The sequence below is a fragment of the Mirounga angustirostris genome, unplaced genomic scaffold, assembly GCF_029215605.1.
Source record: "Mirounga angustirostris isolate CCGP_5_RB_7025 unplaced genomic scaffold, mMirAng1.0.hap1 SCAF_2, whole genome shotgun sequence".
NCBI lineage: Eukaryota > Metazoa > Chordata > Mammalia > Carnivora > Phocidae > Mirounga > Mirounga angustirostris.
Genome location: NW_026991710.1, coordinates 2,927,471 through 2,950,222, shown reverse-complemented (window position 1 = coordinate 2,950,222; position 22,752 = coordinate 2,927,471). Strand labels below are relative to the sequence as shown.

The window sequence follows — 22,752 nt, the reverse complement described above, 5'->3', positions numbered from 1 at the left end:
TGGGGCTCGGCCGCCCGCTGACGGCCCACCCCGTCAGTCTGTCTCCCCGACCCGGTGGGCTGGGAACCCCCGATTCCCGTCCACCCTCGTGTCCAAGTAAAGGGAGGCCCTTAGCTGGGAAACGACACCAGTGGGGCTCACGTGGGGACTGTATCGGGATGAAGGTCAAGGAGTCCAGAGGTCGAGAGCGCCACAGGACCGGGAGATCATGGGCTTGTGGTTCTTTCGGCCTGCAGCGGGCTCTCGCGGCGGTCGTTAGACACACGTATGATTGTGTTAGGTTGTATATGACACACCATGGTCTGTCCCCTCAGGAATAGGCCGTTTTAACGATGGTGAGGAATAGGGGATCCGAGGGCCTCTCAGGCTCTAAAATGAGGGAGCCGGGCCAGTGACGTTCAGGCACCTCTCCAGGCCAGGCCGTGACACTGGGCAGGGGTGCCGTGAGGAGGGTGAGCAGGCCGGCCACATACAAGCCAAGGGGAGGCCTCAGAGGAAACCGGCCCTGCCCACACCGTGATCTTGGACATCCGGCCCCTGGGCCTGGGAGCAAACACTGCATACGTGGCCCTGCGCCGCAGCGGCCAAGCAAGCCGAATCCCCAGGCACCGCGCATCCCTTTGCTCTCCCAGCGCCTGGTCCTCACCCCTCTCCCCCCGGGACCATCTCCTCCCCTGACCTCCGAAGGGCCCGAGGTTCTCCTGGGACCTTCTGGACCATCCTGCTCTCCCTCCGTGGCCGCCAGCCCTGACCGCCATCCTGGGACTGGCTCCTCCCTCCGTGCAGGAATCATCTTCTAATAACGTCCTGCGTGTCCTCCGTGTGCACTGCATGTAATAACTCGAAGTAAACTCGAAAGGCTCTTGACGTCCTTTAGAGTCTCTCCGACGGCCTGCCGTGTGTAGGCACGGACCGCCTCATTCCACATCCATGAAATTCTCCACTCCGGCGCCACACACAGGGGCAGCCCTGACCCCTGGACCTGCGCACGGCCAGTGAGCACCCCGCAGCCCCCACATCTAGAACCCACCGCCTGCCGCTGCACCCCACCCCTCTCCCGCCAGCCTGGCCAGGCCGCACCTGAAGGCAGAGGTGTTGCATGAAGGTTCAGCAGGTATGGCGCCGCTTTGCATGGGCTGCGCAGAGCAGAGGGCGGATGTTGCTGGAAGGTAAATTTTAATTCTAAGTTGCTGAGGCTTTTTGGCAAGTTATTAGGCTGCTGGAAATAGGTTTTCCATCACTAAGAGAATAATTGTGTCGGTTTCTCCATCCCATTTTGTGATTGTTTTCCCCATACTCATCTTTAGGATTTGACGGAACAACTTTACCTTTGAAAGAAGAGCCATATTCATAAACTGGGTAAGGTCCTCAGGCCTCCCAGGGTGCCCCAGGCAGGAGGGAGGGAGGGAGAACACAGAGGTCAAGAGCAGGGGCCTTGTGGCCGGAGTGCAGGGTTGAAAGCCCAGGTGGGCCCCCATAGCTGTGTGAGCGTGGGTATGGTACCTAACCTCTCTGTGCCTCAGTTTCCTCAATTGCAAGATGGGGACAATCCACAGCAGCGCTGCTGTGAGCTCAGGTAAGTTAAGATCCGTAAGGCACTCTGGCCAGGCGGGGACCGGGGTTGTCCACAGAGGTTAGCCATGCTCCCAGCGGCTTCCTCCGCTGACAAGGGGCGAGGGGCCGGTAGACGCCAAACAGAGTGGGAGGCCTGGGCAGTGCCCCTCTCCGCACTCAGGTGGGGACCCAGGAGAAGCTTGAACTTGCCTTCAAGGAGGACAGGGTGTGGTGTTGAGGGGAGAACAGCCAGTGGGGTTGGGGGGCATCCTCCTGGGCCGCTCCTTCAGCTCCTGGGCCCCAGTTATCTAGCTGTAAGATGGGGGTGACGTTTGTAACTTGGGGGCTCTTTCCTTCTTTAGGCAGGAATGTACTGAACCCCCAGTTTGGGTGGGAGCCTGTGCGGGATGCTGGAGACAGAGGTGAGGAGGACCCTGGCCCGCAGTGCTCACGGCCTGATGGTGGAGGCAGGCTGGTAACAGGTGACAAAGCCCCGTGGGATGGGCTCCTGGACGCAGAGGCGCAGGGCCCGTGGGTCAGAGTGGGCGGGGACCCAGGCCGGGAGGCGGGGCCCTGTGAGTTACTGTCACCATCCAGCAGCAGTGAGGATAGAGCTCCAAAACCTTCCTGCCATTCGATCCAGAATGTTCCACCTCATGTGCGGTTCAGCAGATACTCAGGGAGGCCTCATGGGGTCTTTCCGTTTGAGTTTTGGCTCCTGTACACCTTCCCAGCTGTGAGCCAGTCACGGGGCCTTCGTGTTCCTTGGCTTCCTCATCTGTAAAGTGGGGTGATAACAATGCGTCCACTACATGTTGTCAGGGTTAAATGTAGTGGGTGATCCTAGGCAGGGGGAGCGGAGCTAATCTGTGGAGGCTCCCGGAACAGCTCCTCCCTCATATGTGTCTGGCACGTAGCCCTAAACACCCATCTATAAACGTCCATAACCAGGTTTAGCCAATGGTTATGGGGTGTGGGGAGTTGGAAGGCATGAAGGCCATAACAGTTCTGACAGGAAGTGAGCTCCTGGTCAGGCGGAGCATGCAAGGAGTGCACGACTGGTCACTGCCCCACCTGCATGGCCTGCAAGGCCTGCTCTCACCCAGGAGCTCGTGGGTCCATGAATCTGAAATTTGGGGATTCTACCAACGTGGGTTAAGTACCTACTGTGCACCCCCCACACCCCTCGGGGAAAAGCAGACTCGTAGGGCTGCTTCCACGACAAGCGCAGACAAACAGATGGGCAGTCCCCTGCGGAGGGGACAGCATCCTCGCCCGAGGTTCTGAGCCTACGACTCCAGGATCTCACGACGTTACTGTTCTAGAGTACCTACTGTTTCTTGAGCTCTTGCTGTATACCTTTGCCAGGTACGACACCTGTTTGGCTTCATCCACCCCCCCACGGGCTCGGGGGGAGAAGCGAGGGCCCAGGGTGGCTGAGAGACCGGGTGGGGGGCAGGAGGACTTTTTGTGTGAGATTCCCAGACCCCTCAGGCGCACACCTCTCTTACCCTGTGATTCCCTCTCCTTTGTAGCCTTTCTTCCAAGCTGCTGTGACTCGAAGCTTATGTGTCCGCAGAGCCCAGAGCCTGTGGTTTGGAAGTGCCAGCCCTGCGCTCGGGGCCCTGGGCTGCGGAAGCGCTGCGGGCCCTCTGGGCTATCACGCTCAGCCTCCGGAGTGGGCCAGAGCCGATTAATTGTTCATAAAGCACTTAGACACTCTCGGGCGACAACAACCATGTCACACCAGCATTATTTCATTACCGTCCCTTGGAGACGGAGCCATCAGTGAGTGAGGTCTGGAAACAGGCCTGGGAGCCACGGCCGGGCCTCGTCGGAGCAGCCCTGGGGACAGTGGGCAAGTCACTTAACTCCTCTCAAAGCCCAGGACGCCCGAGGGGCTCCTGAGAGCAGAGACTCCGCCGCCCCTCACTGGAGCACCCCACTCTGCCTTTGTCTGCCCCACCGCGTGCGTCTTCCACACGGCCGGCCTGTCCTGCGTGGGACACCAGGGTCTCCACAGACTCGCGACAGGCCTCGACAGTGCCAGCTCTGCCCGTGCACCTGTGTGCCCCGTCGGCGACAAACCCGGGCACCTGCGTGCACCAACGGGGCGGAGCTCCAGGTGTGGGTCCACCCACCCCGCCCTCCTTCCCTTCAGCGGACCTCACAGTCCCCGTTAGGGACCAAGCTGGAAGCAGCTGAGATGGGGAAGCCAGACGCGGCCGGTCGTCTGGAAGCCCCGCGCACCCCATCCACGGCCACGCGCTGGGGCACGTGCGACAAGCACTGGGGCCCGGAGTGGGAACAAGCCTGCCAAGGCGGACACAGGGAGGGGATGCTATGCAGCCTGCCTCCCTTGTCTCCCCCCGCCCCCCGTGTCCTCAGGGGAGGCAAAGCACTTTATGACCATTTTTCTGGCATGGCCTCTGGAGGCCCCTCTCTTCCTCTTCTGCACACCGAGACCAGCAGCACTTCTGTGGGCTTTCTGGGGAGACCCCACTCCTCCTGGAGGGGCTTCAAAAGTCCCCCAGCCCCTCCGAGCCAGGAGACCTCTGCAAGCCGTGCTGCCCGGCGGAAGGAAGCGGGGTCCCCACCTGTACCAAGGGAGGAGCCTGGACCGCCATGGTCCCTACCCTTCTGAGTCTCCGAGCTTCTGCAATTCTCCCGGGATCCCCCCAACCCCCGCCCCGACCCGTCCGTCACTGTCCCCCAGTGCCCACACCGGTCTCTGGCGCCAGCCTGGGAAGCGCGAGGCAGACGTTCTGGAGCAGACCCCCGGGTCACTCCTGGCTGCAGGACCTCAGCATGACCCATGGTCATTGTTTCCTCACTTTGTCTGTAAAATGGACCCTAGTCCCCAAGGCAAGAGTAGATGTGAGGTCCCCATGAGCTCATCCGGGGAAGTGACCTAGCGTGGTGTGAGGCCCAGCATGGCTCCCTGGGACCCCAGACACATCTCTCCAGCCCTTGAACCTCAGTTTCCCACTTGAGGGCCCTGCTGGCTACGTTCTCTGATTCTCCCAGTGGCAGTGGGGCAGGGAGCCCGGGCAGGGCTGGGTTCCGGCTTTGACTCTGACTCAGCCTCTCGGCCCGTCTCGGTGTCTGTCAGGCACTGGGGACAAAGGTCAGGGGTCCCTCACAGCCAACAGAGCCGGTCCCTGCCCCCTTTTCCTTGTTTCCTGGCCCTGGGGGTCGGGGGGCAGTTACATCCGTTCACTTCTCTGTGCCTCACCTGAGCTGGGCCTGCCTGCTGAAATCCAGCCCATCCTCCAGGACGGACCCCTCTTCCCACCGTGTCCCCTGCGGCTGGCCCCACCACAGGGTACAGGCTCCCCTAGGCCAGGGCTGACGGCCCCCAGCTCCCAACGGATGCTCTTGTTCCATCCCTAAGGGCCCGTGAGTGGCTGCCCACGCCATGGCCCCCACAGGCCCCTCAGAGCCCTCGCCTCCCTTCCCCAGCCCTCTGACCCCTGGAGGCTGGTCTGAGCAGTGCCAAGAGGCCCTCCCTGTAGCTGCTGGCTGGGTGCAACCAGGGGGGCCCTGCAGGAGTGGGCGGGCGCGCCCTCCCTGCTGCCAACTGCAGACCAGAGGAGCTGCTGACTGAGTGCCTACTGTGTGCTGGGGACCCGGGGCTGGTCCTGGCCCCACCGCCCCATAGAACTCGGGCAGTGTACCTCATGTCTCTGGGATGGTGACCGCCCCTTTTAGGTGGAGTTCTCCTGAAAATTAGGTGATGGGAAGCAGCAGGGGTGCAGCTAACCCAAGGGAGCACTCAGCCCGGGGAGCACTCGGCCCAGGGGAACACTCAGCCCAGGGGAACACTCGGCCCATGGGAGCACTCGGCCCCGGGGAGCACTCGGCCCCGGGGAACACTCGACCCAGGGGAACACTCGGCCCAGGGGAGCAGTCGGCCCAGGGGAGCATTCTCTAGGTGTTAGTTCCTAGCTGGCAGGAGAGGGGCCGTGTTTGCCCCATCTACAGAGACCCACAAGCCCACAGCCCACCACCTGCAGCCAGGAAGGGGGTCTTGCCGGCCCCAGCCCATGTCCCCCATCCACCCTCTCCATCCTGCATGGGGCTGCTCCTTCCACCTGGGAGGGTGGGTAGACGGGAGAGCTCTTATGGTTGTCCCCGGCTGGCCGTGAACACAGTCCTTGGGGTCCCTGGAAGTGGTCGGTCACCACTCCTGCTTCAGGACCCTCAGCCCGCTTGGGAACAAATCCTCTCTGCTCAGTGGCACTCACAGGGCAGTGGGGGATGGTGCTTGGCCGAGAGCCTGGGGTCTGGGGGAAGGCCCTCCGTGACCCCTCGCTTGTGACAGCGGTGTTGGGAACAGACACGCAGGTGGCAATATTTGGAGGGGACCAGTCCCCCAGCTCACTTCCACGCATGCAGCCCCAGCCCCCGCACCCAGCACGGGACCTGGTACATGGCCCAGCCCCGCCAGATGTGCTGTTAGCCCAGACCCCCAGGGCCCACTGCAGGGGTCATGCCTCCTGAACCAGGAGCCCCGGGGGATGGGTGTGCCGGTCATCAGGGCGGCAGGTGACTTTCCCCACTTGTGAGCTGACACCCAGGGAGCCAGGCAGCCCCCCTCCTGAGCAAGGCAGCCGCCAAAGGTCCCACCAAGGCCTCACCAAGGGCGATGAAAATCCTATAATTGCCCCCATTAGGCCCCTCCCCCAGCATGAGCACCGGCCAGAGGTCAATACAAGTCATTTGCTAAATGATCAGAAAGTGGACAGGTCAGGTTACCCCAGGCTCGTTTCAGGAGACGTGGATGAAGTAAGAACCCGCTGGCGGGAAGGGCCACGGATGGGTGGGCAGTGACTGTCCCTACTATACGCCGACACCGTGCTATCCTGCAGGCCCGCGGCCACATGCCCTCCAGGGTGGGCCGTAAACACAGAGCCAGGAAGTCTCAGGTTGTACGGACAACTGAGGGGGCAGGTGGAGGCTCAGGACCTAAAGGAGACACAGAGAGTGCCAAGGCCCCAAGGCAGAACAGAGACGTCCGGACACTGGTACCCCCACTGCGCCCTGACCTCCCTACAATCTCTCCACTCTTCTCCCACATACAGACTCGCTCATCCCAATGGTCCTTTGGCCAAACCCGAGGCAAGGGGAGGCGAGGCAGTGGGGAGGGAGGGCCTTGGTATCAGCCGCCCCACCTCCCTGTCCTTAGTCTGCTGGGCCCGGGGGGGCCAGAGGGGGCCGCCAGCATCACCATCCACACTCGCCGAGGGCCCTGCTCACTGCTTACAACCTTCGTGTTGGCATGTGACATGCCTGATGGGGGCAGGATTGAGGACCAGGCGGAGGTCCCGTGAGCCCGGGGCACCTGCTGGCTGCATCCGACCCTCCCTGCCTCTGTCCACTGCAGGCAGCTTGGCCTGCTGCTCTGTCGCTGGGCTCCAGCAGACGCCCCCCAACCCCGTCTCCTGAATTGCCCCCTTTCGCCTGGCTCCCTGCCCCGCCCTGCAAGCACCCCCTGACCCCGCCCCACCTCCAGCTCCCCGAGGACCTGCCTGTAGTAACCGCCCCACATGGGCGTCTCAGCCCTCTGCCCCTCCCCTCTCTCTCTCCCCGGGACCCACCCCTGCGGGCTTCACCCCTCACCGCGGCTCCGCCAGGTCCAGGTCCCCCCATCAGTGCGTATTCTTAGTCTCACCAGACCCGGCATTGACACCTCAGGCCAAGTTTACCCACCCATCCATGGACCCGTGGGGGTCTAGCAGGCTTCGCCCACTTAACATGTCCAACACGAAACACCTGATCTCCATCAAACCTGCCTTCCCTCCACTTACTTATCTAGGAAATGGCGGGTCTGATTCTAGAAGGCACTGCCTTTTGGTGCTAAAGTGTGAGTCCCTGGAATCAAGGCTCTACTGTCAGCATCATAGTGGCTGCCGGTCACTGGTCACGACCCAGCGCCAGCTCTGTAGCGCTTCCCGTGTGGTCTGTGAAGCACCGGCAGCTGCTGCCAACTGGTCCCCATATAGATGCGATTGACCAGAGAGGTCGAAGGGGAGTGGCCAAGAGGGATGGAGGAAGAGAGGTCAGGAGGGCAGTGCGGGGGCCTGATGGCTGGGTGATATGCCGGTGGGAACTCAGTCATTCACTGCTACATTCATTCCTGCCCTAAGCATTCACCCAGCCCCTCCTGAGTGCTAAACATGCACCTAGCACCTCCTGAGTGCTGAACGTGCACCTAGCACCTCCTGAGTGCTGAACATTCACCTAGCACCTCCTGAGTGCTGAACACTCACCTAGCACCTCCTGAGTGATGAACATTCACCTAGCACCTCCTGAGTGCTGAACGTGCACCTAGCACCTCCTGAGTGCTGAACACTCACCTAGCACCTCCTGAGTGCTGAATATTCACCTAGCACCTCCTGAGTACTGAACACTCACCTAGCACCTCCTGAGTGCTGAATATTCACCTAGCACCTCCTGAGTGCTGAACACTCACCTAGCACCTCCTGAGTGCTGAATATTCACCTAGCACCTCCTGAGTACTGAACACTCACCTAGCACCTCCTGAGTACTGAACACTCACCTAGTACCTCCTGTACACTAAGCATTCACCTAGTACCTCCTGAGCACCAAGCATTCACCTAGTACCTCCTGAGCACTAAGCATTCACCTAGTACCTCCTGAGCACCAAGCATTCACCTAGTACCTCCTGAGCACTAAGCGTTCACCTAGTACCTCCTGAGCACTAAGCGCTCACCTAGTACCTCCTGAGCACTAAGTGTTCACCTAGTACCTCCTGAGCACTAAACATTCACCAAACACCTCCTATGCACAAGCATTCATCAAGCACCTCCTGAGCACTAAGCATTCACCTAGTACCTCCTGAGCACTAAGCGTTCACTGAGCACCTCCTGAGCACTAAGGGTTCACTGAGCACCTCCTGAGCACTAAGCGTTCACCAAACACCTCCTGAGCACAAGCATTCAGCAAGCATCTCCTGGGCACAGCATTCACCAAGCATCTCCTTGCAAAGCACCGGCCCCAGTGATGTGGGAGGTGGACCAGCAGAAGGAAGCCCGCGCCCTCCTTTGGTGGCAGCATACTGAACGGGTATTATGGTGTTGTGTGGCCGCAGTGGTGGTACTATGTGCTCAGTGCACAGGGTCCATGGGGTGTACAGGGTGGTCCCCACCCTGGGGCGGAATCAGAGAGGGCCTTCCACTGCCAGGTCAAGAGCATCCCCATCTTGAAACCCAGAGTGTCAAGGGAAGCCAGAGCTAGTGGTGGAAATCTCCGAATCTCTCCGTAGCAGACCAAAGGGAGAGAGAGTGGTGTAACTAGAGACGTCTCCAGAATCTTCTACCATTGCAGCTATAGCCTGTGTCAGGTCCTGCCTCGGCACTTATGACCCTCCCTGGTCCCGAGGTGATGAGTGACCATCTCTGTGTGTCCTTTTTTTTTTTTTTTAAGATTTTATTTATTCATTTGAGACAGAGATACAGAGAGAGAGAGAGAGAGCATAAGCAGGGAGAGAGGCAGAGGGAGAGGGAGAAGCAGGCTCCCCGCTGAGCAGGGAGCCCGATGCAGGGTTCGATTCCAGGACCCTGGGACCATGACCTGAGCCGAAGGCAGATGCTTAACGACTGAGCCACCCAGGCGCCCTTCTCTGTGTGTCCTAATGACCTCCAAGAGCAGCCCCATCTGACACGTCTGCATCCCCCAGCCCAGCATGGCCCAGCATGTGCCGGAGCTCAGGGATGCACCCCAATCAGATGGCACGGGGGGCCCGAACCCCCCACTTCTCCAACAGGCCTGTTCTCTTCATGTTTAAGATGCGCTCATTCTGTTTGCTGAATGCGGTGAGAGGCTATGCTCCGTGCCGCCCGCTGGTCCAGCCCGCAGGGGGCCCGGTGCAGCAGCTGACCACCCCCTCAGGTCGGTCAGCCCGTGGCCACTAACCGCCGGGATCCCCACCACAAACAGGATCAGCCACAGCGGTGGCTCTGAGGACAAGGCGCGCAGTCCAGTGATGTGTGCTGAGCTCCTGGAGCCCGTGGCTCAGAAGTCTAAACCAGCACAGAGTCGGGAGAAGTGGCTCGGCCACATCAGCAACTCCTGTGAAAGACAGTGTATGCAAGTGAGGGATTTGAGAAAGAAATCAATGCACCCTGTGTCCCCACATGTGCGTTTCCAGCCCCCTTCTCATGGCTGTCACCTTGTGCTTTACTAGGGCCATAACATCTCCCGGCTACGGAAAGGAGCATCATGCGGGCTCTCAGTAGGCGGGAATCCGGCAGTGACCCTGACGTAAGCGGCTCTGGTGCAGAACAAGGGCATGGCGGGTCCCAGGAGCCTGTGCTCAGCCCCTGCCTCCGAATGCTGGAGCACTGGGCTCCGTCCGGACCGGGCACAAGGCTCCAGGGCCAGCCACAGCCAGGTTATGCAGCAGGAGGATGCAGGGCCAGGCCTTGGCTGAGCGCCTCCCCCGCCACCTGGAAGGTTTGGACGCGTCTCTCTTCTCCACTGACTTTCCCGAGTGCCATTGGACCTTTGCGGGACGACCATGCCAGGCAGTGCCCTGGGTGCTCTAGGACGGGGCCCATCACCCTCCACCCCTGCTGGGTTGGAGGGAGGGAACCTGGGGACCAGAATCAGCTCGGACCCTGGTGGCGGTGGTGGGACCACCGGGGCCCCTTAAGTGTGAGGACCCTAACTCGGGGTGCAGCCCAGAGGCCATGCAAGGGAAGGATGGGGTGGACAGGGTGCCAGGAAAGGACGTTCTGGGTCCAAACCTGCAGGGGATGACCGCAGCTCTCGCCCCCTTGTCAGCCACCTGGGTCTCCTTTGCCGAGGACGGAGCTGGGGCCAGGCTCCAGAGTCGGCCGCAGTGGTAGGAAGCCAGGCTCCACCTGGGCTGGAGTGGCCTGGCCGTCACCCTGACCTGGCCCTCCCCGCCCACCCCACAGGCAACAACCACTCCTCTGATTCCCTGGAGCGGCCCCTGCCCTCCGGGGCATGCTGTGGTGCTCACCCGCTGACCTGCTCCCTGCCCAGGCCGTCCCAGTAGGCTGCGGGAACACTTGCCAAGGGGGCAGTCCAGTCACCGGGGAAGGACAGAGCAGGGCGGCTGGGGCAGCAGCTGGCCCCGTGGCCCCAAAATGCCTGGGAACAGTTGGGGCTGCTCCCACGGCAGCTGGACACGCCTCCTGGCAGGTCTGGGGACAATAATTAAGAATCAGGTTTCCAACGAAAAGCTTTATTGCCGGGAGGGGTTGTAAATCAATAGACAACATTTTTATCGCAGAACAAAAATTAATTATTCAGTGTCGAACATGTTCTCACTCACTTCACTGCCAGCGGGGGTAGCTACACTCGGGGTGGAGGGCAATCCCAGGACGGCCGCAGAAAGGGGCTCCCAGGGCCCTCAGTGCAGAGGGAGACTGAGCTCCAGAGTGGATGCACCTGCGCGGGGGCTCGGCGAGGAGGGCCGGGTCGCCGTTCCAGACGATCTCCGGCCCGAGGCTCCATGCGGGGCGTACTAGAAGCCGGGCCCACCCCCAGTCCATCTACGATGCACACAGTTATAGCAGGTGCAGCAAGAGCCAACGGTGGAGAGGTGGCCAAGCTCGACTAGGTTGGGCCAGCATTGTGCCTGGCCCAGGTCACCTCCCATCCCCTCTCTCCGCCGTCCCCATGGCCCTCTGGCCAGGGCTCGGCCAGCTGGGTCCTGCTAGGGGTCCAGTTAGGAAGCATCGGTGACTACCCCTATGTCAGTTTGCCTCTGACACTTCTGAGCAGTGACCACGCCGCAGCCCCCTGACCTGGACCTGCTGTCCCTGATCCTCCCTGCTGTCACTGCCCCGCGTGCAGAAACGCATGGACAAAGGCATGAGTAAGCCCCAGCGCTGCCTGGAACATGGCTCCCCGAGCAAAGGCCGGGAACACCTGTTCTCTGAAAAGCGGGGTTGTCCCATGAAGAGGGCGGAAGGGAGCCCGCACCTGCTGCCTGGGCGCATTAATTCACTTATGCATTTGGCCAGAATTCACGGAGCGACTGAGGAGCAGAGATGAGTCGGGGCTCACAGGCAGGTTGGGGGTGGGTGTGTGCGAGGAGATGTTGTCAGGACGGGCTCCCCTCAGAGGTCACGATGGGCTCCAGATGGAGAACTTGGCCTTGAGGAGGGGCGGGAGCCCAGGGCGCTGTTGGGAGAAGTGTGCTGTGGAGGGGGTGGGGATGGGGATCCCGTGCTGCCGGGCCTGGGGAAGGGGCGGCGAGGGCCCCAGGCTAGGGGTGGCCACGGTCTAAGAGCCCCGAGCGGCTGACATGGACATGCCACTGACCGGCCCCCCCAGCCCCTCTGGGACTGGTGGCTCTCCCAGTGCTCCTGGGTCCTCGGAACAACGTCCTTGCGCTCTGGCTCCACTGCCCCTAATTCTCCATCTCCTGGCTTCTTTTTCCTTCCTCCTCTATCCCAGCCTGACTTGGGCTCTGCGGCTGCGCGTGCCCAGACCCAGGCTCCTAGTGTCTCCTCCGGCCTCTGTCCTCCTGGAGAGCAGAGCAGGTGGGAGGCAGGCAGGAGTTGCACCGAAGGAGGTCGGGCCGTGTGGGCAGGAGCAGAGTGACCGGGGCAGGGATAAGGGAGGGACTTGGGGCCTGGAGAGGGCTGGGCTCTGGGCAAGTGTGACCAAGGCCAGCCTGCCCGGGGGCTGCTGCCCACCGAGCTTTGTTCCGGTTTTCATGTCGTGTTGGAAGACGCTGACCAGCACAGGCGTGGGCCGAGGGGAGAACCCTGGTGTGTCCTGGGCCACATCAGTGTGCAGTGTGGCTACAGAGGACAGGCGGACACAGAGGATGGTGACAGGCGGGGCCATGAGGCCAGCAGGGGCCAGACCAGCAGAGTGGACTTAATCCTGAAGGCGGGGAGTGACAAGATCGCAGGCAGCTGGAAGGGATCGGTCAGGGAGGGTGAGACCACAGCAGGGAGAAGAGGAGGGGAGGTCTGGGGTGGGCAAGACTCCCAGAGGCAGGACACAAGCTCCGTGCCGGGCAGGGCAGCTGCGTGGGCGCAGCCCAGGAAGGCTGCGTGGAGGAACTGCTCTTACTTTGGTCACTGCCCCCTGAGTGGTGGGAGAGGTACAGCGAGGACAGGGAGACAAAGGCCCAAGAGGTTCTGGTGGGTGGGAAGGTGGGCAGGGGACTTTGGGTTTGTCCCCACCCCCGCCGGGGTGCTGAGGGCACCAAGTCCAGATTTTCTCGACTTTGACCTCACGGCGCCCTGGTGAGGGGTGCTGGCCATCCTTGCCTCCCCGAAGATGCGGACCACGCAGCAGCGAGCCCTGCAGCAGGGGCTGGGATCCACACACCGAGTGGCCTTGCCCACGTGGCTGGACATCCCTGAGCCTCAGTTTCCTTCTCTTTGAAATGGGGTCACTCCCTCCCAGGGTGGCCGTGCAAACCGTAGCATGCCCTCCAGCAGGAAGGAAGGTCCACGCCCCCATCTGCAATCCACAGCAACCGCACGCCTTTTGGCTTTTCAGAGACTTAAAGCCTCATCCAAGGAAGAGAAGACTAGCCAAGTGCAGGTCTGCCTGTGGCTCCTGGTGTCGGAGGCTCGGGGAGGAGGCCGAGGGCCAGGCCATGCCCTTCTCTGTGTCGCTGAGGCCGCGTGATGATCAGATATTAATATTTCCAACACCGATATTTACAAACCTCCCCAGAGGCCGAGCTGATGGACTATCGGTGATCACGCGCAGCTAAAAAGAGTATATTGATCTGGGGGAGAAAAAGAGGTCACTTTTTTAAAAACCCAAACCTATAAAACACTGAAATCCATAACCCCCCAGTTCCTGGGCTGTAGAGTGACATCCAAGCCGGGCTGCGGTCTCTGTGGCCTGGTCAATACAGCTCCATTAAGGGCCGCACGCCCGTGCCCCACCCGCCCCACCCAGGCCCCCACGGCTGTCCAGATTAATATGTGCCTTCACGTTTTAATTCTGCGTCCATTAGTGTCACATTGCCAGCTGATCGGCTCAGCTATCGATCCGGAGGAGGGCCCGCTCGGGAGGCCTGCGCCCGGTTGGGGTCAGCGGGGACAGCTCTGCTGGCCCGAGGGCAGAGGCCGGCACGTCTCCCGGAGCCTGTCCTTCTGCACAGAATCTGGTGCCTCCAGCACCAACCACGGGAGCCCAGGAGGTGCCGTGTGAGCCAGCTGAGAGCACGCAGGCCCTCCTTCGGCACCTCGTTCACAGAACACCTCCAGGCCTCGGGCAGCGGCACCCAGTGCCGACCCCTCCCCAGAACGTGTGAGGCCGAGGGGCAGAGGAGGTCACGTCTGCCTTGCATCTTCTCCCGCCAAGCACGATGCAGCCCGTCCAGATCTCTGTCCCATCTTGCAGGTGAGAATTCGAAGACTCTGAGAGTTTATGCCACTTGTTCAGATCCCACAGCTGGTAGATGAGCAAGACCAGCTTTGACTGGCCACCAGCCTGCACCCTCAACTCTCACAATGAACAAAAGGAGCGCGAAGGAAAAGTCTTCGGCCGTGGCCCACCGATAGACCCCCCAGTACTGAGGGCAGGTGTGAGGCCACGGCATCTGCTGCACCCACAGGGTGCACATGAAGGGGCCCGGACGCCCTCCGGGGATGTGACCATGTCTCCCTGGGGCCCCCAGACAGGACGCGGGGCCGGCAAGACCCAGACAGGAGGAAGGAGACCAGGCGGGGTCATCCAGGCAAGAGATGGAGGAGCCCGGGCCGCTGGCCTGGGCCCGGTGAGGATGGATGGATAGAGGCAAACTCTGCCCGGATCACAACCATGCAGGCAGAGCCGACCATGAGCTAGTGATGGGCTCGCAGGGGTGATCCTCACCCTGCCTGGCCCTTCCCTTTCTGCACCTGACCCTTCATGGCACAGCCACCCCGAGATGCAGGGCGATGTCAATGATCACAAGCATCGTTCAGGAGCTGTCATGGGGGCTCCTATCGTGGGTGTAGCTGGGGAGGGGACAGAGTGGCACCTGAGGCCCGGGCCCACCTGCTGCAGGCGTGGCCTCGGGCTTGTGACCTAAGCTCTCCTGGGCTGTGAAAGGGAGGGCTGTGAGGAGGCCGGCGGGTGGCCGGGGCCCAGCATGAGCTTGCTCCTGTCCTAGAGCTCGCCTCCCACCCTGCCCACAAAAGCCTGTGTGGGAATTTCCTGCCGGCAGGGAGTGAATCGAATTCTAGATCCTGTGCATTGTGCAAACTCTAGTTTTCCTATCACATTCCCTCATTTGAAAATCATGTTGCTGCCATGACGTGGGTTTGGAGAAGGAGTTATGATGTAGGGTGATCCATGAGGACAGAACCTCCGTCTGAAGTCGCTCCCAGCTCCAGCCCCCGGCAAAGCCCCTGGGGGTCCCAGGAAGGCTTGTTGATAAATTCATCGACACCAGGGAAGAGCAGTCGTGACCTGGGAAAGAAGGTCCCCGGGCTGGGAGAGTCCAGCCTGAAACATGGAGGCTGCCCACAGCTCGGTCCCGAGGAGGGTTTTCCAGAACACGGCCGTCACCTGTGAGGGGACAGGTGGTGTGAACGGTGTCCCCCAAATCATGTCCGCCCAGAACCTCAGAATGGGGCCTTATTTGGAAATAGGGTCTTTGCAGATGTGACCACCTAGGGTCTTGAGGTGAGACCATCCTGGGTGTGGAGGGGGCCCACTCGGGGTCGCAGCTCCCAGTGCCTCTGTGGTCATCACTGCGACTCCACCACATAGTGTCATGGTCGTGGAGTTCCTCACATCTGCTCTCGCGTCCCTCGCGTGTCTGCCCCACATAAACACAGCGAGGGGCAGCTGAGTAGGCCGCGGCACCTTCTTTGGTCAGCCTGGGGAGACGGCAGCCAGGTTCCCGCCCAACACACAAGGCCACGACTCCCCGTGTGCCAGGCGCCACCTGCCCCGTGACCGCGTGGGAGGCCATCTGGAGATGGACCCTGATCGAAACAACTCCTGCGTGTCTGTGAGAGCCCCTCGGTGGGGGAGGGCCTAGGCCTGCATGCATCGCCTCCCTCATCCAGAACCCTGGTCTAAACTGAGAAGGACGCACAAAAGCTCCCTGGGTTGTTAGCATCCATATCCATGTGCTAACAGTGACTCACAGCACTCACTCAGGCCCTACTCCCTCCTTACCCCAGAGGTGAGGACCACACGGTCAGGTTCAGAGTACAGGGGGGCTGCGCACTTCTGAGCGGGAGCACCTCTGAGCGGGAGCACCTCTGAGCAGGAGCACCTCTGAGCGGGAGCACCTCTGAGCAGGAGCCCCTCTGAGCGGCAGCATCTCTGAGCAGGAGCATCTCTGAGCGGGAGCACCTCGGAGCAGAAGCGCCTCGGAGCGGGAGCACCTCTGAGAGGGAGCACCTATAAGCGGGAGCACCTGTGAGCGGGAGCACCTATGAGCAGGAGCACCTATGAACGGGAGCACCTCTTAGTGGGAGCACCTCTCAGCGGGAGCACCCCTCAGCGGGAGCATCTCTGAGAAGGAGAATCTCTGAGAGGGAGCATCTCTGAGCGGGAGCACCTCTGAGCGGGAGCACCTATGAACGGGAGCACCTCTTAGTGGGAGCACCTCTCAGCGGGAGCACCCCTCAGCGGGAGCATCTCTGAGAAGGAGAATCTCTGAGATGGAACACCTCTGAGCGGGAGCACCTCTGAGCGGCAGCATCTCTGAGCAGGAGCATCTCTGAGAGGGAGCATCTCTGAGCGGGAGCACCTATAAGCGGGAGCACCTGTGAGCGGGAGCACCTCTGAGCAGGAGCCCCTCGGAGCGGGAGCAGAGTTCAACACGTTCATCAGCCATGCCTCATCATCCAGGGCATCCATCACCCACCAAATATGTGTCCACCAGTGTCTGTGCCGGGGCCCAGGCTGGGGTGGCAGGAGCAGAGGAAAATCGGGAACATCCCCCTGGAGGAGGTCCCGGCTTAGGAAATAGAACCTGACGATGGGGGACCGGCAGGGCACAGATGGGGCTGCTGTTGGAGAGACCAGTTTCAGAGGCTTTCAGTGATCGCAGAAGCGTGTGTGTGGCTCCTGACTCTGTCCCCGGGGCGGCCCCGTCTGCACGTCACCAGTCCTGGGGACTGCCTCCCCTGCACGGTCTCTGGGACGGCCTGCCTCTCCTCCGCTGGGTCTAAGGGGGCCCCCGCCCCACCACTGCCATCCCAGCCCGGGAGCCAGGTCCCACACAGCGCCCAGCTGCAGGGCGGCTGGGCAGTCCCTGCGGGGGGTGACCAGCTACCGGTCGGGAGCTCTGCCTCTGGGAAGGGAAGAATAAGGCTGGGGCCACCAGGAGTGGCTGCCACTGCTGTTCTGCAGGTCCTGGGGCAGAACCAGACCTGCCCAGCTCATGCTCTGCAACCAGCGCCTGCCCAGGGGTCCAGGGGGCATCAGGGTCTGCGTGCCGCCGTGCCGCCTGCCCAGCCAGGGACCCACCAGGACAGGGCGGGTCGAGGCACCGTCGCCTCCTCCCACCCGGGGTCTGAACCAGTGAGACACAAGTGTCATCCTCGCTCACGAGGTCAAGTTCAAGGACCTCAGCGGTGCGAGCATTTTGGAAACAGATGGTTGCCCGACACTGTGAGTTAGGTAATGCCACTGAATTGTACACGAAGACAGGGCTAACAAGGCAAATTTTCTGTTAAGTGTATTTAACCACACACACAAAAGAGAAACACCAGGCTGCTTGGTGAGGGGAAGGCACCCAGCACCCCAGGAGAGGGCCTGTGGGCTTCTGGGTGCCAGGGGGCTGGAATTGCCGGAAGGAGGTAAACCGAGGCCAGGGAGGTGGAGCAGGGTGCAGGGCAGGAAGCCGGGGACAAGGGGAGGGAGGCTCAGCTATGCCGGACCCTGGGGGGATTCCTCCAGCCCCGCACACGCCTCCCTCAGGACTGGCACTGCACCCCCTTCTCGCGGATGGGGACCCGGGGTCATCCGCAGCGAGACTCGCAGGTCTGTCGGCCCCATGGAGGGGCCCTCGCCTCTCTTCCTGGGTCCCTCTGGGTGCCAAGCCTGGGAATTCTAGCAGACCTGAGGACCTCCCTCCAAACCCCGTCTCCCGGTGAAAGTGCGGGGCCAGAGGAGCTGGGGCTCCACAGGGTCAAAGCTGTGGGCTGAGCTGGGGGAGAGAGAGAAGTGCCCGAAGATGGGGTGGCTTCCTCCGGAAACTTGGAATCCCCGAATACAGGTGGTAAATGACAGTGGTGGTTTGGGTTCAGGATTCCCACTATTCGAACTCTACTCTCACACACTATCAGGACTATACCTTGTTCATCGATGAAGAGAGATCTGGGAGAGCTGGAGAGGGCTGCTTTTCTGGCACTCAGGGGAGCCCGGGGCCGGGGCTGCAGTCAGCTTCCAGAGGAGCCCGGGGCCGGGGCTGCAAGGAGAAAGGAGGAGCGCAGGGGGCGGCCAGCTCCCTGCCCCACCTGCTGCCCTGGGCCAACCTCCTACACCACACCAGGCACTGGAGCCGCATGCTCCTTACTGGGAGCACAGGTAATCTCGGCTGCGCCTGTGCGTTACAAAGCATGGAGATGGGGTTTCGCAGCAGTTCCTGTTTGCACCCACATGGTTCGACGTCAAACTCTCTGGTAAACAGGGATGGGATGGAATGTGAAAACGTTGGTATTTCTGGCTTCTACACTCGGGCAGGTTATTCCCACCCTTTCCAAAGCGCAGCCTTTGGGTCTTCTTCCGGCGGACCGCCTGGCAGCTGAGTCCCCTCATCCTGGATCTCTGACATTTGTCACCGGTGGATCAATGTCCCCCGAGGCCCCCAGGGAGGCCCCAGTCCCCGCTGCCCTCTCCAGTTGCAGAATTAAAAGTTGAGGCTGTTGGTGGTGTTGTAACAGTCCGTGTTGCCCGGCTCTGGTTACACGGAGCTGACCGTCAGCGTGCTGGAGGACAGACAGCCGCTTCTCCGCGGGGCTGGGCCTCAGAAGCTTCTGGGCAGCAGCTGCCGCCGGGGTCCACTACCTTCTCCTGAAGGCTGGGGTCTGGAAATGCAGGGTCTTGTAGCTGCAGGGGCCCAGGCTTGGTTCCAGGCACAGAGGGGAAACCCGTGGCCCAGGAAAAGGGCGAAGGTTTGCCCCGAACCACACAGCAGGTAACTGAACTGTTACAATTTTGTCAATTTTTTTCAGAATTCTTAAAATTCCTAAGCTTAACACATAAGGTCCCTCATGAGAGAACCCTGCTCCCCAAATGCATCCGGAGTCCCTGACTATATGCACACACCTACGCACACACGTGAAGAGACCCACGTGGGATCAGCACCTCCTGCCAGGCCAGCACCAACTCTGGTGTCCCCCTGCAGCCTGGGCCCGGCTCCTCCGAGGAGCAGAAGGAGGCCAGCCTCGTCTCTTCCACCAGGGATGCCGTTCAGCCCCAGCAGAGCCACCCTCCCCGGTGGCCTCGCTTCTCAAGATGTGCAGGGCCGCGTGTCTTGCGTGAAGGATCCCGTGCTCCAGGAAAGGGCCAGGAGGGCCTTGCGTGCCGCGTCTGAGGAGCCCTCGAGGTCCCGAGGGGAGGCTGGGGCGGTTTGCACCCTCAGGGGTGGCTCTTGGCACCCTTGTCAATCCCTGGCTTGTAGACACGTCACCCCGTCTCTGCCTGCGTCAGTACAGGGCACCCTCCCCGAGTCCTCACGCAGCGTTCTTCTGGTGTGTGTCTGTCTGTCTCTCCTCCTCTTGCAAGGACACCAGACACCAGATTTAGGACTCACGTCCTCCAGTGTGACCTCATCTACACTAATACTCAGTGACATCTGCAAAACCCTATTTCCAAATCAGGCCCCATCCACAGATACCAGCGCTGGAATGTGAACACGTCTCTTTGAGGGACACAATTCCACCCACAACAGTAACTGAAGCCAGGGACTCCCTGAGATTGTCCAAAGCCAGGACATGGAAGGAGAAAGACCTGGCCAACCCTGGGGGCACCTCCAAAGAGCAGCCAGAGGAGTTTGTAAAAAATAAGCCATCATCAAAGACAGCATAAGGAACACAGGATGTCAATCCACAGTCTGGGAGAAAGTATTTGTAGCACTCATGATGGATGACAAATTTGTGCAGCAAATATATAAAGAGTCCCTACAAAACAATAAGAAAAAACATAGGTGAAAGATACAAACAGCTGTTTCACAAGAGGGGCAAAAGGAATGGCCCATAAGCCTACAGAAAAATGATCCATGTCAACAACGAGGGACGTTCAAATAGATGACAACGAAATGACATCTCGTGCTTGCAGACTGGCGACGTTCCAAGCTGACACTCCGAATGCCATCGAGGATGCCAGGGTCGGGCCCACGGTTGTAGACACAGGGCACCCGGCCCCAGACCCAGCCTGCCATGCCCTCCGCAGGCTTAAACACCTCACTTCTTTTGGCCTCAGTTTCCTTGCCTGTAGAACAGAAATCATAAAATGGGCCACGTAGCAGCAGCTGAATCTGCACATACATGTGATGTACATCAGAGTGCCTGCCGCCTGGCAGGGGGGTCCCAGCAGACAGAGCCGGGCTGGCTAAGACCCTGCGATCTTCCTGCAGGAACCTCCCCCAAAACCCCCCTTAGTGGTCCCCCAGGACTGGGCCAGCAGCAGCTTTGCAAACTCGTTAGGCTTCCCTCCTCAGCTGGTTTGGGCCAACAGCCCCAGCCATAAACCCACAGGATGGTGTTGGGAGCAGGGAGGCACATTCTTAGCCACCTGCTCATACCTTCTTGCCTTCCCCAAGTCGGTGAAGCAGCCATGTCTCCACCAAGTTCCTCCAGCGGCTGAGGAGGTCCGGCTCTCCTGACCGGATCAGACCCCAGGCTCTAGGCCTGCAGAGTTTCCCCCAAGCAGGGCCTCCCAATAGATACAGCGATGGATAGAGTCATGGGAGCCGGGGCACTTCCCCATGGAGAACAGTCCCCTACCCTGCTCCCACTTCCTCCAGGAAGCCTTCCCAGTTCCTCAGAATAATTGGAGATATTCTTGCCACAGGCAGGCCAAGCCCCACAATGGGCCCCTGTTCTGTTCGTGGACTTTGTTCTCTTGGGTTCCTGGAGTACTGACCTCTGCTCTGGTTTCCTTACACCTTCCCCCACCCATGTGCACCCCCTGTGTGGGACCCAGGACACCTTGGGGACTAACCCTGGCATGCCCTCGAGTGGCTCACAGTCCCACAAAGGACAGAACCAGGAGCCCCAGCAGTGTGCCATGAGTGGTCCGAAGTGGGTGGGTGGGGTCTGTGGGAGTGCCACGGGGCCCCCAACTAGCTCGGCCTTAGAGCTAAACCCTGGTTTGCAGATTCCCCACTCCCCAGCCCCATCTCCTTCCACCGAGACTCCCTGACAGGCCCCACGGCCCAGACGCGCCCTTGGTGCTGGGCAGAGGCTACTTGCCGTCCAACCTCCCCTGCAGTAAGGTACAGCCAGGGTGTGAGCAGGGGCGATGTTTGGAATCTGGGGGGAGGCATGTAGTGGTAAGGTGCTGGGCCACAAGCCAGGGCAGGCTTGGGTCCCTCTGTGCCATGCCCTGGAGCATGAGAGAGGCTTGGGTACCTAGCTGTGCCAGGCTTGATGCCTGCCCTTTGGGCCCACCCCTTCCTCTGCTGTCTGCATCAGTCAGGGTGCACAGGGGAACCTGTGGGTGGCGTGTAGGGCAGCCAACATCACGCCACCCTGGGTTTCTCTGGGACTGCCCATGTTTTAGCTTTGAAAGTCCTGCATCTTGGCAAACCCCTCAGTCCCGAATCCTGGATCCTGCCCACCCTGGGACAAGGGGACCCGCGAGTCCCTCTCTGCCACACAGCTAAGCCGTTGCTCCTGGGAAGCCGTGATGCATGAGTGAGTCCAGACAAGGTCAGCACCAACTTGAAACTCATTCTCTGGAGTTGGGCCCTGCAGACTCACACACCCTGTGGCTTCCAAGAACATGCACATAAGGTTTGAAATGAACAAACCTTATAAAACTATATCCTTTGGAGTTAAAAGCTGGGGCTTCAGGAATCAACCAAATGAATGTCAGATTGTTTCTCCCCCTGAACGAACCAAGAGAAAATCAGCCAAAGAACGGAGCTCACCAGGGAGCTGGGGGAGGTATGGTCAGTGGGGCAGAGTTTATGTGGAGGGCTGGGTTAGGCAGGGTTCTCCAGGGAAACAGAACCGTTAGGAGATATCGAGAATAAAGATAGATATATAAGCTATGGAGAGATGCAGCTATAGATATTTGTTATAAGAAATTGTTAACATGATTATGGAAGCTGGCAAATGCAGTCACAGAACTGATGTCCCAGTTGGAACCTGAAGGCCAGGAGCATAGTAGAACCAGACAGACCCAATGTCCCAGTTTAAAGGCCATCAGGTAGGAGAATTCCCTCCCCTTGGGGAAAGGCTAGTCTTTTGTTGTATTCGGATCTTCAACTGATGAGATGAGGCCCACCCAGGTGGAGAGAGCAATCTGTTTTACTCAGTCTACTAACTCAAATGTTGACTCATCCCAAAATGAGCACCCCCCCCCCACCAAGAAGCTCCCAGAATCATGTTAGGTCAAATATCTGGGCAGCCCCGGCCCAGTCATGTTGACACATAAAATTCATCATCACAGGGCTAACGAGAAAGTTTTGGCTAAAAACAGCAGTGACGGGTGCACACCAGGAATGTATCTAATGCCACTGAATGATACCCACACAGACGACTCAACAATAAAGATTGTGTTAAATGTATTTTATCACAATTTTTAAAAACACACAAAACAGGGTTTTACAGTTGCCCAATTTTATAGGTTTAAAAAAAAAGAAGCTCTAGCACTCACTTGGGCAGCACACATACTAAAATTGGAACCATACAGAGAAGATGAGCACGGCCCCTGTGCACGCAAATCTGTGAAGCATTCCATTTTTTTTTAAAGCTATAATTAGCAAAACTGTTTCCATGACGCACCAAACCAGAGTTGGCAAACCGTGGGCAAAGGGCCCGAGAGCTGGCGTTCTCCACTCTCGGGCTGCACAGCCTCCCTCCACCCTTGTGTCAGGGAAGAGACGATGCCTGAGTGAATGGGCACATGGGTGTTCCAATAAAACTTTATTCATAGACACAGAAAATGAAATTTCATCTAAAATTTTCAAGCCCCCAAACATTCTTCTTTTTGCTTTTTTTTTTCAACCTTTGAAAACAGGAAAACCATTCTCAAGTGGCCAGGTGT

At 59.8% G+C, this 22,752-nt stretch overlaps 1 pseudogene; it reads left to right on the top strand.

The window, feature by feature from the left end:
• The first annotated feature begins 22,354 nt into the window (after positions 1 to 22,354).
• Positions 22,355 to 22,452, top strand: LOC123849127 (U6 spliceosomal RNA; annotated as a pseudogene).
• The last annotated feature ends 300 nt before the right edge of the window (positions 22,453 to 22,752 follow it).